At 41.6% G+C, this 12,294-nt stretch overlaps 1 protein-coding gene across 1 annotated transcript in view; it reads left to right on the forward strand.

The window, feature by feature from the left end:
* LOC126268224 (chymotrypsin-2-like) overlaps positions 1–12,294 on the forward strand; it is a 210,012-nt gene that overhangs the window by 165,490 nt on the left and 32,228 nt on the right. The gene's annotated exons all lie outside the window — the stretch shown is intronic.

The following is a 12,294-nucleotide window of genomic DNA, read 5'->3' on the forward strand; positions in this document are numbered from 1 at the left end:
AAACATGGATGATAAATAGTTTGGACAAGAAGGGAATGGAAGCTTTTTAAATGTGATGGTACAGAAGAATGCTGAAGATTAGATGTGTAGATCGCATAACTAATGAGGAGGTATTGAATAGAATTGTGGAGAAGAGTAGTTTGTGGCAGAACTTGACAAGAAGAAGGGAGCGGTTGGTAGGACATGTTCTGAGGCATCAAGGGATCACAAATTTAGCATTGGAGGGCAGCGTGGAGGGTAAAGATCATAGAGGGAAACCAAGAGATGAATACACCCAGCAGATTCAGAAGGATGTACGTTGCAGTAGGTACTGGGAGATGAAGAAACTTGCACAGGATAGAGTAGCATTGAGAGCTGTATCAAACCAGTCTCAGGACTGAAGACCGCAACAACAACAACATACTTGCTTGACAGCAATGTGACACAGTCATCATGAGTCAGTTTAGAAATTCTTTTCGCTATCAATCTCTTTCCTGAGAAAGCGGTCTGGAATTCTTGATGGCAACTGAAAGGCTGCATTTCACCACTCCAATACAAGCCAGATCTGGTATGTGGTGTTCAGATCCAGAAATAGTGCTAGCCAATCGAAGTGGTGAATACCCTATACCTTTGAGAAGTTTATTTACCCAAGCAGATCCATGTCGATGGCAATAATCAACCATGAAGATGAAATCTAGAGCCAGAATACCTCTTAACAGTCATTTCGGTTATTATAATACAACAGCTCTATACCTATGGGCTGTAACTGTATTCCTCTGATCATCAACAAAAATGTGAACTCCTTACATCCATCCAATATGTGATGATAGCAGTTCTGCAAATTAGAGTGTGAATGATATGTGAGGAAGACATTTCTTCATGGTTCAACCATAATGCTCCTGACTCAAAAGTAAATAAACTCTCTGCAGCCTGCAGTGAATGGACACACTCTGCTCAATGTCTGGCACACAGAGATTAGCTCCTCTATCATGGTACCCTTTTTTGGGAAATTGTAACTCCTGTGGCACATCAAATAACTGTATGGCAGACACTGCACAATTTCTGCATGCAGTTAAGACCAGTTTGTCTCAGAATTTTTGACAAACATTTATCCATGTAATGATTTTATTACTGTTCACAAGCATGAGTGTCTGGCATTGTTGAAGATTCACTCTTCACTGTTCATAGTGGACACATCAGCCACATAAGATGGCGAAACATCAGAAAAATCATGAAAATGTCTATCCAAAGACAAAACCTAGCAGGCAATACATCAAAAAGTGGCCACAGAAGCCTCAGAAATATCAAGTTATCTGATACTGGCTATCAGCTTTGACCTGTGATTATCATCCAAATGGCAGGCACAGCCATATCAGTGGCCATCCAGTCTATGCAATATGGAGACTACGTCACAGATTCAATACAAAGAACTAAATGAAAACAAATCCACATTTTAACATAATAACTCGAATAATAGTATGAAACTAATGAGAAACACAAGAATTAAAGGCTTTTTGGTGCAGAGAAACATAACACCTGCAATTGAAAAAAAAATAAAAAAGTGCACATAAAAACCACACAGTTCAACATTGGTATTGTGCTGCCTCAAGAATTTCAGTGTAAATTCTAGAAACACCTGGCCTTCAACCATCTTGAACACATAATATTTTAGGTTTGAGTGCGGCAGAGTGAGAACGTTTCTACCAGTCCACCTGTTTCTATGTGCAGCCCGGAAGTTTGTTATTAGAAGACAATAAGAGGGGGCAAATCACTGATGATGAAAAGTGCTTTCCACCACAGAAGACATAAGGAGAACTCAATGAATAATTATGTCATATTCTTTGATGTGTTAGTGTCTGCAATGATGGTAAAAAAGATTATTAAACTGTTGAAAGTAGTTTCCTACGGACACATTCATGTATATGACTTGCCTGAGAATAGAGACTTTTAAATTATTTCATGTCTTGGTTATGATCAAAGCGAGACACACGTAAGATATTTTGAAGAAGTGTAAATGATTCTGACGTTTGAAGAATGAGTTAGCTTGCCAAAGTTATTGTTTATGAACACTGAAAATATATTGTGATTGAACTGAAATATATTCTACGAGTGCATAAATTATTTCGAGAATAGAAAAGTAGTTAGTAAATTCCTTTAACCATGACCATCTCTTTGGAGAAGCAGCTTTTGGGAGATCAGTGTAGTGGATTAACCAGAGAAGAGGATTGACTACGCACTATGGGCAAGTTAACTGAATTGAGAGACATGTGAGTTTTGCACCCCAGCACCACACTGTCTCTCGATGTCGTCCAGAGAACATTAGAGTATCTTCAGTGGAGAAATTTAGATAATAAACTCAGCTATACAGTGCTAATGAACAAGTAAATCAGCAGAAAAATGGTATCAGAAAATGATGATGATGAGGTCCCATGCTCCGAGGAGCATAGGGAACGATACGGGAGACCAGCACCGCTGACTAGACAAGGTCATAGAGGTCGTGGTTGGCCATTCCCTTCCTTCAACCATAATGAGGAGGATGAAGACAACACAAAAACATCCAGTCATTTCGAGGTAGGGAAAATCTCTGACCCCGCTGGTAATCGAACCCGAGACCCCGTGCCCGGGAAGGGAGAATGCTACTGCAAGACTACAAGCTGTGGTACCTAGCCAAAAAGCCAAAGCTCGCTGCAAAAACTACTACTGAAGACTTCACTCAAGCGATATAGCCAGAACGAAGCCCTTTACACAAAGAATCCAAAATGCACCACTGCAAAAAATGGTATCAAAAACTTCACTTGGTCCACATAGCTACGGCAAAGTCAACAAAGCAAGAAACCATAACTTTCTGCAAAAACCCAGTACTGAAAACATCACTTTACTTAATAACTAGAACCAACTCCATGATAGCCACTAACCATGCCTAGCATAAATAAACATTATTAACTACAAAAACAAAGAAAGCAACCCACAAATTCATAAGTAATTTCATCAAAAAATTATAAATGTATCACATAAGACATACTTTTTAATATAAATATTTTTTTTAAAAAAAAGCCCAGGTAAAATTGAAGAATAGATCTTGGAACAATTAAAAGAGATTTACATAAACATATGAAGACTACTGAAATGTAGGTAACAACTAAATCTATTATATCTGATAAATTATCATACAGTGCACTGAAAATTATAGTTTATCAGATATATGGGATTGCTTTTGGCAACAGATTGTGTTGACTGACTGGGCGAGGCAGTGGAACCAATGAGAAAACAGCATTTTAAAACATCATCATGACAAGCGAATGAAATTACACAGCACTGTAAAGAAAAATAGTTGTGCAGAATGCCACGTAATAAAATGGAATGTTCTGTAAAATTTAAGTAAATACTTAGGTTCTTGCCAAAACACCGCCTTGGATATCACAACATTATGAATTACACCAAGTTTTTAAAATAATCATTTTAAAGGTGATTGCTGTGAGTATGATCAAGCTATCTCATTCAAATCTAAGCTAGACCTCGAACTATGTGATAGGTCTATCTGTTACTACTGCCAGTTTTCTTCATTCGCATTTGTTGGCTTTGCCAACTCACAAACAACTTGTAACGTTCCAAACTAACTGAGACTTCAAGCTATGATACATACAACTCTGTCACCCCACTCACTTTTGTTCTGTAACAGTTCGCACATTTACCAAAACTGGGGTTACTTCTGTCAGTTTGTGGCACTAGTTCACACATAATCCACAAAAGCTGTTTACAACCCTTGGTTCACATTGGTACCTCTCCTTTGGTCCAGATTAATACTTAAGTTTAGCCAAAAAGCCACTATTTATTACTTTAAAAGAAATCTATCCTAATCTCCAAAGCCACATCCTGCCACCAAATGCTACTCAGTCACCAACTAACTCCGTCCCCAATACAAAATTCAAATAAAAATGAAATTAACACAAATGAAATCATACATTACTTTGAAATAAACAAGAAAGAAAAAAAAAAAACAAGTAGAAACTTTAGTCAACTTCATGTACTTGTCACACACATGGTACTATACAAATTCAGCCAGTGAGCCTTTCTGTTGCAAAACCTTAATGTTGCTGGTCATATCACAGCACACAGCAACATTAAAATAATGACCATTGAATTTTGTTGTCATTTCTATGACGGCTTCTAAGAATTACAAAGTGCAAAACAAAGCACTACCACTATCTACCTTTGATTTGCAACAGTCACAAGTAACTCGGCAAAATAGGTTCAGAACATCAAAATTCAGTACAAGAGAGCACCGCATCATACTATCAAATGCCCTCTGCAAATATGGCAAACAACTGTGATGTGACATACCACAACACTGTTACACCATTGGTCAAAGTTTATGTCTGCTACTGAGTGTTTTGGTTGACACAAAGCCTCAACAATTTTACACCTCAAAAGGGTACTTTGGGGCCTATTCAACAGTACTTAGGTTGCAGTCAGCGACTTACACTGGTGTCAACAATTAAAGAAACAAATTGAAAATTTTCAAGGTTGCATTTTTTTCCCACAAAACAGTATAATCAGGTGACTGTAAAGTAGAAACAATGTAAAAAATACAGAACATAAAAAACTGCAACATGCATAATGGCAGACAAAAACGGTCTTAGTTTTTTTCCAACTTAATATATTTACACACACATTCTGACAACTGGTTAATGTGCTCAGTATGGGCTGTGACTACCGGCAGCAGCACAGGCTTGAAAAACAGTGGGGCATGCGTGAATGATCCCATCAATCTCATGTTGAGGCAATAATGCCTATTCTTTCTGCAGCACTGCTCACAATTCTTTTAGAATGGTTTTTCGATGCTGATGTGATGCAACATGTGTTCCTAGTGCATCGCAATGTGCTATACGGGATTCAAATTAGGAGAATCAGGAGGTCACATCATGTGTGCAATACCTTCTCTTTCAAACAAAACATCAACAAGGCGTGCTCTCTGGGTTCGAGCACTATCATCTAGCACCTCACAACAGCAGCATATGAGGTACCAAGGTCTCATCATGATACCTAACAGCAGTTAAATGTTGCCTACGTAACCATACAATTTCATGAAGTGGTGTTCCACTGGTCAACATAATCCCTGCCCATGCCATTAGGGATCATACTCGATACCAGTCTCTTTCCACTGTGGTTAGGTCCTGAAATCATGTTCCATGTTCCCTCCAGATGTGAACCCACTGAGGATCACTGTCCAGAGCAAATCCAGACTCAACTGTGAAAAGAACATCGGCCCAGTGTTCAACTGAACAGGTGGCATGTTGACGGCTTCACTCTAGACATTCTCTTCTCTGAAGATGCTTCAGAGGTACACATACAGCAGGTCTCCAACAATGAAGGCCACTCTACCAAAGCCTTCTGTACACTGCATCACAGCAACAAGTTCAGTGGGTGCTGCAAGGTCAGATGTCAGTTGCCGTGCGGTACTACGGCAGTAACATTATGCCCTTACAGCCAAATGACAGTTCTCCCTTTCTGATATTACAAGTGGTGCTCGGGATGCAGCTCTGTTTTTTATAAACTGTCACCACATACGAAAAACAACAGACTGATTCACATTAAGCCATGGGCCACATCAGTTTGCGATTGTCCTGCTTCCATTCTTCCCATGGCCCTCCACTGCATAGAGCCTGGTAGGCATTGTCACTGTGTCATACTGCACTGTCTGTGACGGTGTAGCCAGCAACTGTGAATGTGGCACTACCTGGCAAGCACTACCCTGTTTGATAGGTGCCCTGACATTATAGTTTGCATGGTTGTCCATTGACCAGAATCCCACTTTCCACGCAGGACACTATTGTACAGGCACCTGTTGACAGTTTGTGTGATTGTGTTGTGAATTAGATGCAGGATGTGGAAATAGTGGTTTGCTGCTTTAATTATGGACACCAGTGTATCTGCTTCAAAATGCCTGAGGATTTTACCCTACAAGCCATAGGCCAAATGGGATCTGTGTGGTATGCACTATTGTATGTGTCACCTAATTACTGGACTTTGGTAATGATAAATTCAAAACATTTCCAGAACATAATGATTTCTAATGCAATGCTTTTCATTATCTTTTGAGCACATGCTGTATGATTTATGGTGTGCTGTTTTTCTACACTTACAGCACAATTCTGTTACAAGATGAATTTACACTGAATGCTTACTGCTTCTCTTTCGCATTTTCCCGTTCTCCTGATTATGCTTAAGTTTCAGCCATTAGTGCATAAACTGGCTTTTCCAAGTTTTGTTGATCATTTTTAGGCTAATAATTATTTTCCAATGGACCAGTAAAGAGGCTAATATATCTATAGTGTTTCATAGAATTGTATGCCCTCCCAATTACTCTAAATGGCAATCATTTCACAGAGAACAGCCACTCATACACTAGTTTGGATTTGATGAGCCTGGGATTCTCAAGTTGAGGACTGACAAGAATTGCCATTTTTCAGTCGTGTCAAGGTTTTTGAATGCATCAGTGACCACCATTTGCAGCAAATCTGGAAAAATGTGCTTCACAGAGACCATGTCCTCAAATGAACTATGTGTTGATGAGGGGAATGTAAAAAAAAAAAAAAAAAAAAAAAAATTGTGAGACCCCTGCTGCCAATAAGATATATTAGGTCTGCTCAAGCATGTGGAACTGTGCTTGAGTGACCTATCTGTCCCCATAAATTCTTCCTGGATCAAAATGGGACCTACTATTCAAAATCCAAAACTTATCAGTGACATCACCCCTTAATAATAAAAACCATCCATTTATGAGAGCTCAGATCCAAGTGAGTCTGAAGGAACTATTAAGTCTATTAAGTTTCTCTCTCTCTCTCTCTCTCTCTCTCTCTTTTTGAGCATTAATACCGACTTGTGGGGTCTGCTGTTCTGTTTTGCTACATCTCTTCCATTTCTCCCTGTCATTGACATCTTCTGGTCTTAAGCCAACAACATGTCTCCCCTGATGTTGTCAGTCCACCTCTTTGCTGGTCTTTATGGTGGTCTTGTTCCTCCTGGGTTGATATGTAGCACTGTTTTGCAACTGAGTTGTCTTGCTTGATCATGATGTGGCCATACCAGTGGAGATGGGCTTCCCTCACTTTGTTGGTGATCTGTGCGACACCAAACCTTTGCATACAAAAATATATATGTATTTTTTACATGGTCACATCATGTCAGTCCCATGGACCATCAAAGCATCTTCAAAGCATCTTCGTCTCCATGGTGTGTAACATTTTATCCTGTCATCATAGAGTGACACTCAGTCCCATACATTGCTGCTGGGCGTACCATGGTCTTATATACTTTTGCTTTTACATACTAAGGCATCTTTTTATCACAGAGGACTCCAGTGCCTTGTCTCCACTTGAGCCAAGCTGCATTCACCCTCATCCGAGTATCAAGAGTTGTGACACAGTCTGAGGTGACGACACACCCTAGGTACTTAAAATGCACGGTCTTCTTCACTGATACTTATGGTGCCTCTGGTTTGCGAGCCACATTCTAGGTACTCTGTCTTCTGGACATTGAGTTGCAGTCCATTTTCAGCTATTCTGTCCTCCCACATTTGAACCTGGTGCTGGAGTTCAGGGTGGTCTTGGTTGGCAAGTACCACATTATCTGCATAAAGAAGGGTCCAGGGATGTGAAGTCTATATGTCAGCTGTTGCCGTATGCATGCAAAGGATGAATAGCAATGATGAAAGGGCAGAACCCTGATGAACACTCACAGTGATATTGAAGGGCAGAGAAATTCCAGGGATGCCATGGCAGCAAAGAGCTTGCCGAATAAGATCATATGGAATAAAATTGGAAGACTTTTATAGGTCTAGGAATGCCATGTGTACATTCTTCTGACTCTCTCTCTGTGTTTATCCATCGAAAGGGGCATGGCATGGATAGCATTGAGTCTACTATCAAGTATCCATTCAAAGATCTTTAAAGTATGACAGAGAAGTCGAATAGGGCAATAAGTCAAGCAATTGTTCACGTCTCCTTTTCTCTTTCAGATTGGAAATGTTATGCTAGTTGTCCAGGCTTGTGGAAATTGATTTTTGGTGATGATTTGGTTGAAGGAATTCTGAAGCAGGCTTTCCAAGCATTTTCCAGATTTCCACTGGTAGCTCACCAGGGGCAGTTACTTTTCCATTTTTCATCATGCTGATGGCAAGCATTACTTCCTCAGGTGTTATTGAGGGGATGGGTCCTAAAGTAGGATCAGGACTAGTAACTGATGGATGCTTAAACTCTTTGTTGCTGATCTTATGAAAGAAGTCTGTCCAACCATGGAGAATAGATTGATTATCACTTAGCAGTTTGGCATCGGCTCCCTTGATGTGCACGACATGTCCAATGTCCTTAGTTGCACGATGACATTTCTGAGCAAAATGGTAGATGTTGTTTCCTCCCAATGGTGTGTCAAGCTGATCATACAGTGTCTGGTAATACTGGTCTTTTGCTGCAGCTACTGCTCTGTTTGCTGCTGATTTTAGGTTTTGATATTTCTGGAGATCAGTGTCAAGTCGTGAGTTCCACCAAGTCTTGTAGGCCATATTTTTCTCCTTGCTCGCTTGCATGACATCATTTGTCCACTACTAGGTTTGTTTATCAATTTATTTTCTTCCAGAGCCACAAACTGCATAAGTCTGTGTAGAGAAAAGGCAGAAACTTCACTCTGGCATAGCATTATCAATGTATTTTAAAATGATAGACATGTATGTATGTTCTAACATAACAGTGGAACACCTGGAGCAATTTTAATAAAAGTTACAACATATATGATTTAAAGAGGTATATATGGTAATTTGATATTTTCTTACATTTCCTCCTTGTCCATCTCAAAATGCCTCAGAAGTCCCAGTAGTTCTGACAGACTGCCGTATCGTCCTCAGCCAATGGGTATCTGGATCTACATGTACATCTATACTCTGCAAACAACTGTGAGGTGCATAGCAGAGGGTTACATCAGATTGTACCAGTTATTAGGGTTTCTTCCTGTTCAGTTCACGTATGGAGCACAGGAAGTATGACTGATTAAATGTTTTTGTATGTGCAGTAATTATTCTAATTTTATCCTCACAATCCCTATGTGAGTGATTCATAAAGGGTTGTAATATATTCCTAGAGACATCATTTGAAGCCGGTTCTTGAAATTTTTTAATAAACTTTCTCAGGATTTCTATCTTCAAGATTCATCCAGTTCAGTCCCTTCAGTATATCTGGGACTCTATGCCATGGTTCAAAGAAACCTGTGACCATTCATGCTGCCCTTCTCTCTATATGTTCAATGTCCCCTGTTAGTCCTATTTGCTATGGGTCCCACACACTCCTTTGTAGAATGATTCCACTTATCCAATGGCTGGTTTAAAAGAAGGGGGAGGAGGGGGGGGGGGGGCTGGGGAAGGGAGCAAACAGCTAGGTCATCGGTCCCTTGTTCCAAATATCACAATGCTACAAGGGTGACAATAAAACAAGCAAGACTGACAACTGCCAAATGGAGAGCAAGGAAAAACCATAAGAATGACAAAATGGCAACAAACTCTTAAATGGAAAAAAGGGAAGAAGAAAACCAAAGAAACGCAAGAAACAGGTAAAAGAGATTAAAATGACAAAGCAAATTATCATGGCTGGCTGACCGTGAGAATAAAAAGGAAAAGCCAGGCACTCTGCAACACATTAAAACCCCCACCTTAAAAGCACTGTGCTGGAAGACACAGAGGGACAAAGGAAATGCGCTAAAATTTAGATCATATGATAAAACCCACCCTCATGTATAAAACATAGAACTAAAACTTCCGATGAGGCATTGTCAGATAAATTAGTGGCAACGAGTCTGATACCCAAAGATTTAGTCACAGGGCAGTCAAAGTGTGGCAGAGCACCAGAATATGGCCCACTGTCAACCAGGCACTGCATTGACACTGAGGCGGGTCTTCACAGCGCAGGAGATAGCCGTGGATCACCCAAGTGTGGCCAATGCAGAGCCGGCAGGGAACCACAGAGTCCCTGCGAGAGGCTCGCATGGAGGACTGCCACACATTCATTGTCTCCTTAATGGCACGCAGTCTGTTGTGAGTACTGAGACTATGCCATTCTGTCTCCCAAAGCCAAAAAACCTGGTGACATAAAAACAAATGCAGGTCAGTTATTGGAATGCCGATCTCCATAAGCAGTTTCTGTAAAGCCTGTTTGGCCACCCTGTCAGCAAGTTCATTGCCTGGGATTCCAATGTGTCCTGAGGTCCACACAAACACCACTGAACGACTGGACCATTCCAAGGCATAGATGGACTCCTGGATGGTCACTACTAAATGATGACAAGGGTAGCACTGGTCGATAGCTTGTAGGCTGCTCAAGGAGTCAATACACAGAAGAAACAACTCCCCAGGGCATTAACGGATGTGCTTAAGAGCATGAGATATAGCCACCTGCTCTGCAGTGAAAACACTGCAGCCATGGGGCAAGGAATGCTGTTCAGTATGTCCTCCATGGACATACATGAAGCTGATGTGACCATCAGCAATCATGCCATTGGTATAAATCACTTCATGGCCTCGGTACATGTCAATAATTGAGATGAAGTGTCAGTGGAGAGCCACAGGGTAAACTGAGTGCTTCAGGCCATGTGAAAGGTCCAGGTGAAACCGTGATCTAGGTGTACACCAGGGAGGTGTACATGATTGGACTTAGAGTATAGGTGGTAAAGGTAAGGACTTCAGTTCAGATAGAAGATATAGGGTACGAACTGCAATTGTATGCCCTGACCTGGGCCGCCAATGCGGGAGATGAACCACCATAGGTGGGAAAAGGAGATGGTAATTTGGATGCACAGGAGAACTATGAAGATGTGCAATGTAACTGGTGAGCAGTTGCACACACCTGACCTGCAATGGAGGAACTCCAACCTCTGCAAGGGCGCTGGTCACCAGACTCGTACTAAAAGCTCCCAACCCTAGTCGAATGCCACAATGGTTCACTGGATCAAGTAAACGCAATGGCTGAGGGCGCCACTGAACCATCAATCAAACTCCCATAGTCAAGGCGGGATTGAACAAGGGCTCTGTATAGGTGCAGCAACATAATGCGATCTGCACCCCAGCTGGTGTTGCTCAGGCAGCGAAGAGCATTGAGGTGCTGCCAGCACTTCCGCTTTAGCAGATGAAGGTGAGGAAGCCACATTCAGGCATCAAAAACCAGTCCTAAAAATTGGTATGTCTACAGTGAGGGGATCGTCAGTAAGGTAAAGTGCCGGTTCCGGATGAACGGTAAGACGCCAACAATAGTGCATGACACACGACTTTGTGGCCGAAAACTGAAAGCCATGTGCTGGAGCCCATGACTGCACCTTTTTTATGGTTCCCTGTAGGCACCACTCGGCAACACCAGTACTGGTGGAGCAGTACGAAATGCAAAAATTGTCTGCATACAGAGAGGGTGAGAAGGATGGCCCTACAGCTGCTGCTAGACCATTAATGGCCACTAAAAATAGAGATACACTCAATACAGAGCCCTGTGGGACCCCATTCTCCTGGATATGGGGGGAACTATGAGAGGCATGAACTTGGGCACGGAAAGTACAAAGTCGCAGGTAACTCTGGATAAAAATTGGGAGCAGGCCTCGGATACCCCACTCGTATAATGTGCCAAGGATATGATGTCGCTAGGTGGTGTCATACGCTTTTTGAAAATCAAAAATATGGCAACAAGGTGTTGGCATCTGGAAAAGGCTGTTCTGATGGCAGACTCAAGGGACACAATATTATCAGTGGTAGAGCGACCCTGACAGAAGCTACCCCAGCGGAAGCTGCCTTGACATGGAGCCAATAGGCCACCTGACTCCAGGACCCAACCCAACGACCAACACACTATACATTCCAACAGCTTACAGAGAATGTTGGTGAGGCTGATGGTCTGATAGCTATCCACAAAAAGCGGATTTTTACCAGGTTTTAGCACAAGAATAATGGTGCTCCCCCGCCATTGCGATGGAAAGATGCCATCGCACCAGATCTGGTTTAAGATGACGAGGCAATATCGCTTGTAGTCAGACGAGAGATGTTTAATCATCTGACTGTGGATCCTGTCGGGCCCAGGAGCTATGTCAGGGCAACTTGTAAGGACACTGAAGAGCTCCCACTATGTAAATGTGGCGTTATAGGGTTCACTGTGGCGTGTAGTGAACGAGAGGACTTTCACTTTCATCTACCGTTTGAGAGTGCAAAAGGCTGTGGGGTGATTCTCAGACACAGAGGCACGAGCATAGTGCTCAGAAAAGTGCTCGTCAATCACATTTGCATCAGTAGATAAG

This window comes from Schistocerca gregaria, chromosome 4 (genome assembly GCF_023897955.1).
Source record: "Schistocerca gregaria isolate iqSchGreg1 chromosome 4, iqSchGreg1.2, whole genome shotgun sequence".
NCBI lineage: Eukaryota > Metazoa > Arthropoda > Insecta > Orthoptera > Acrididae > Schistocerca > Schistocerca gregaria.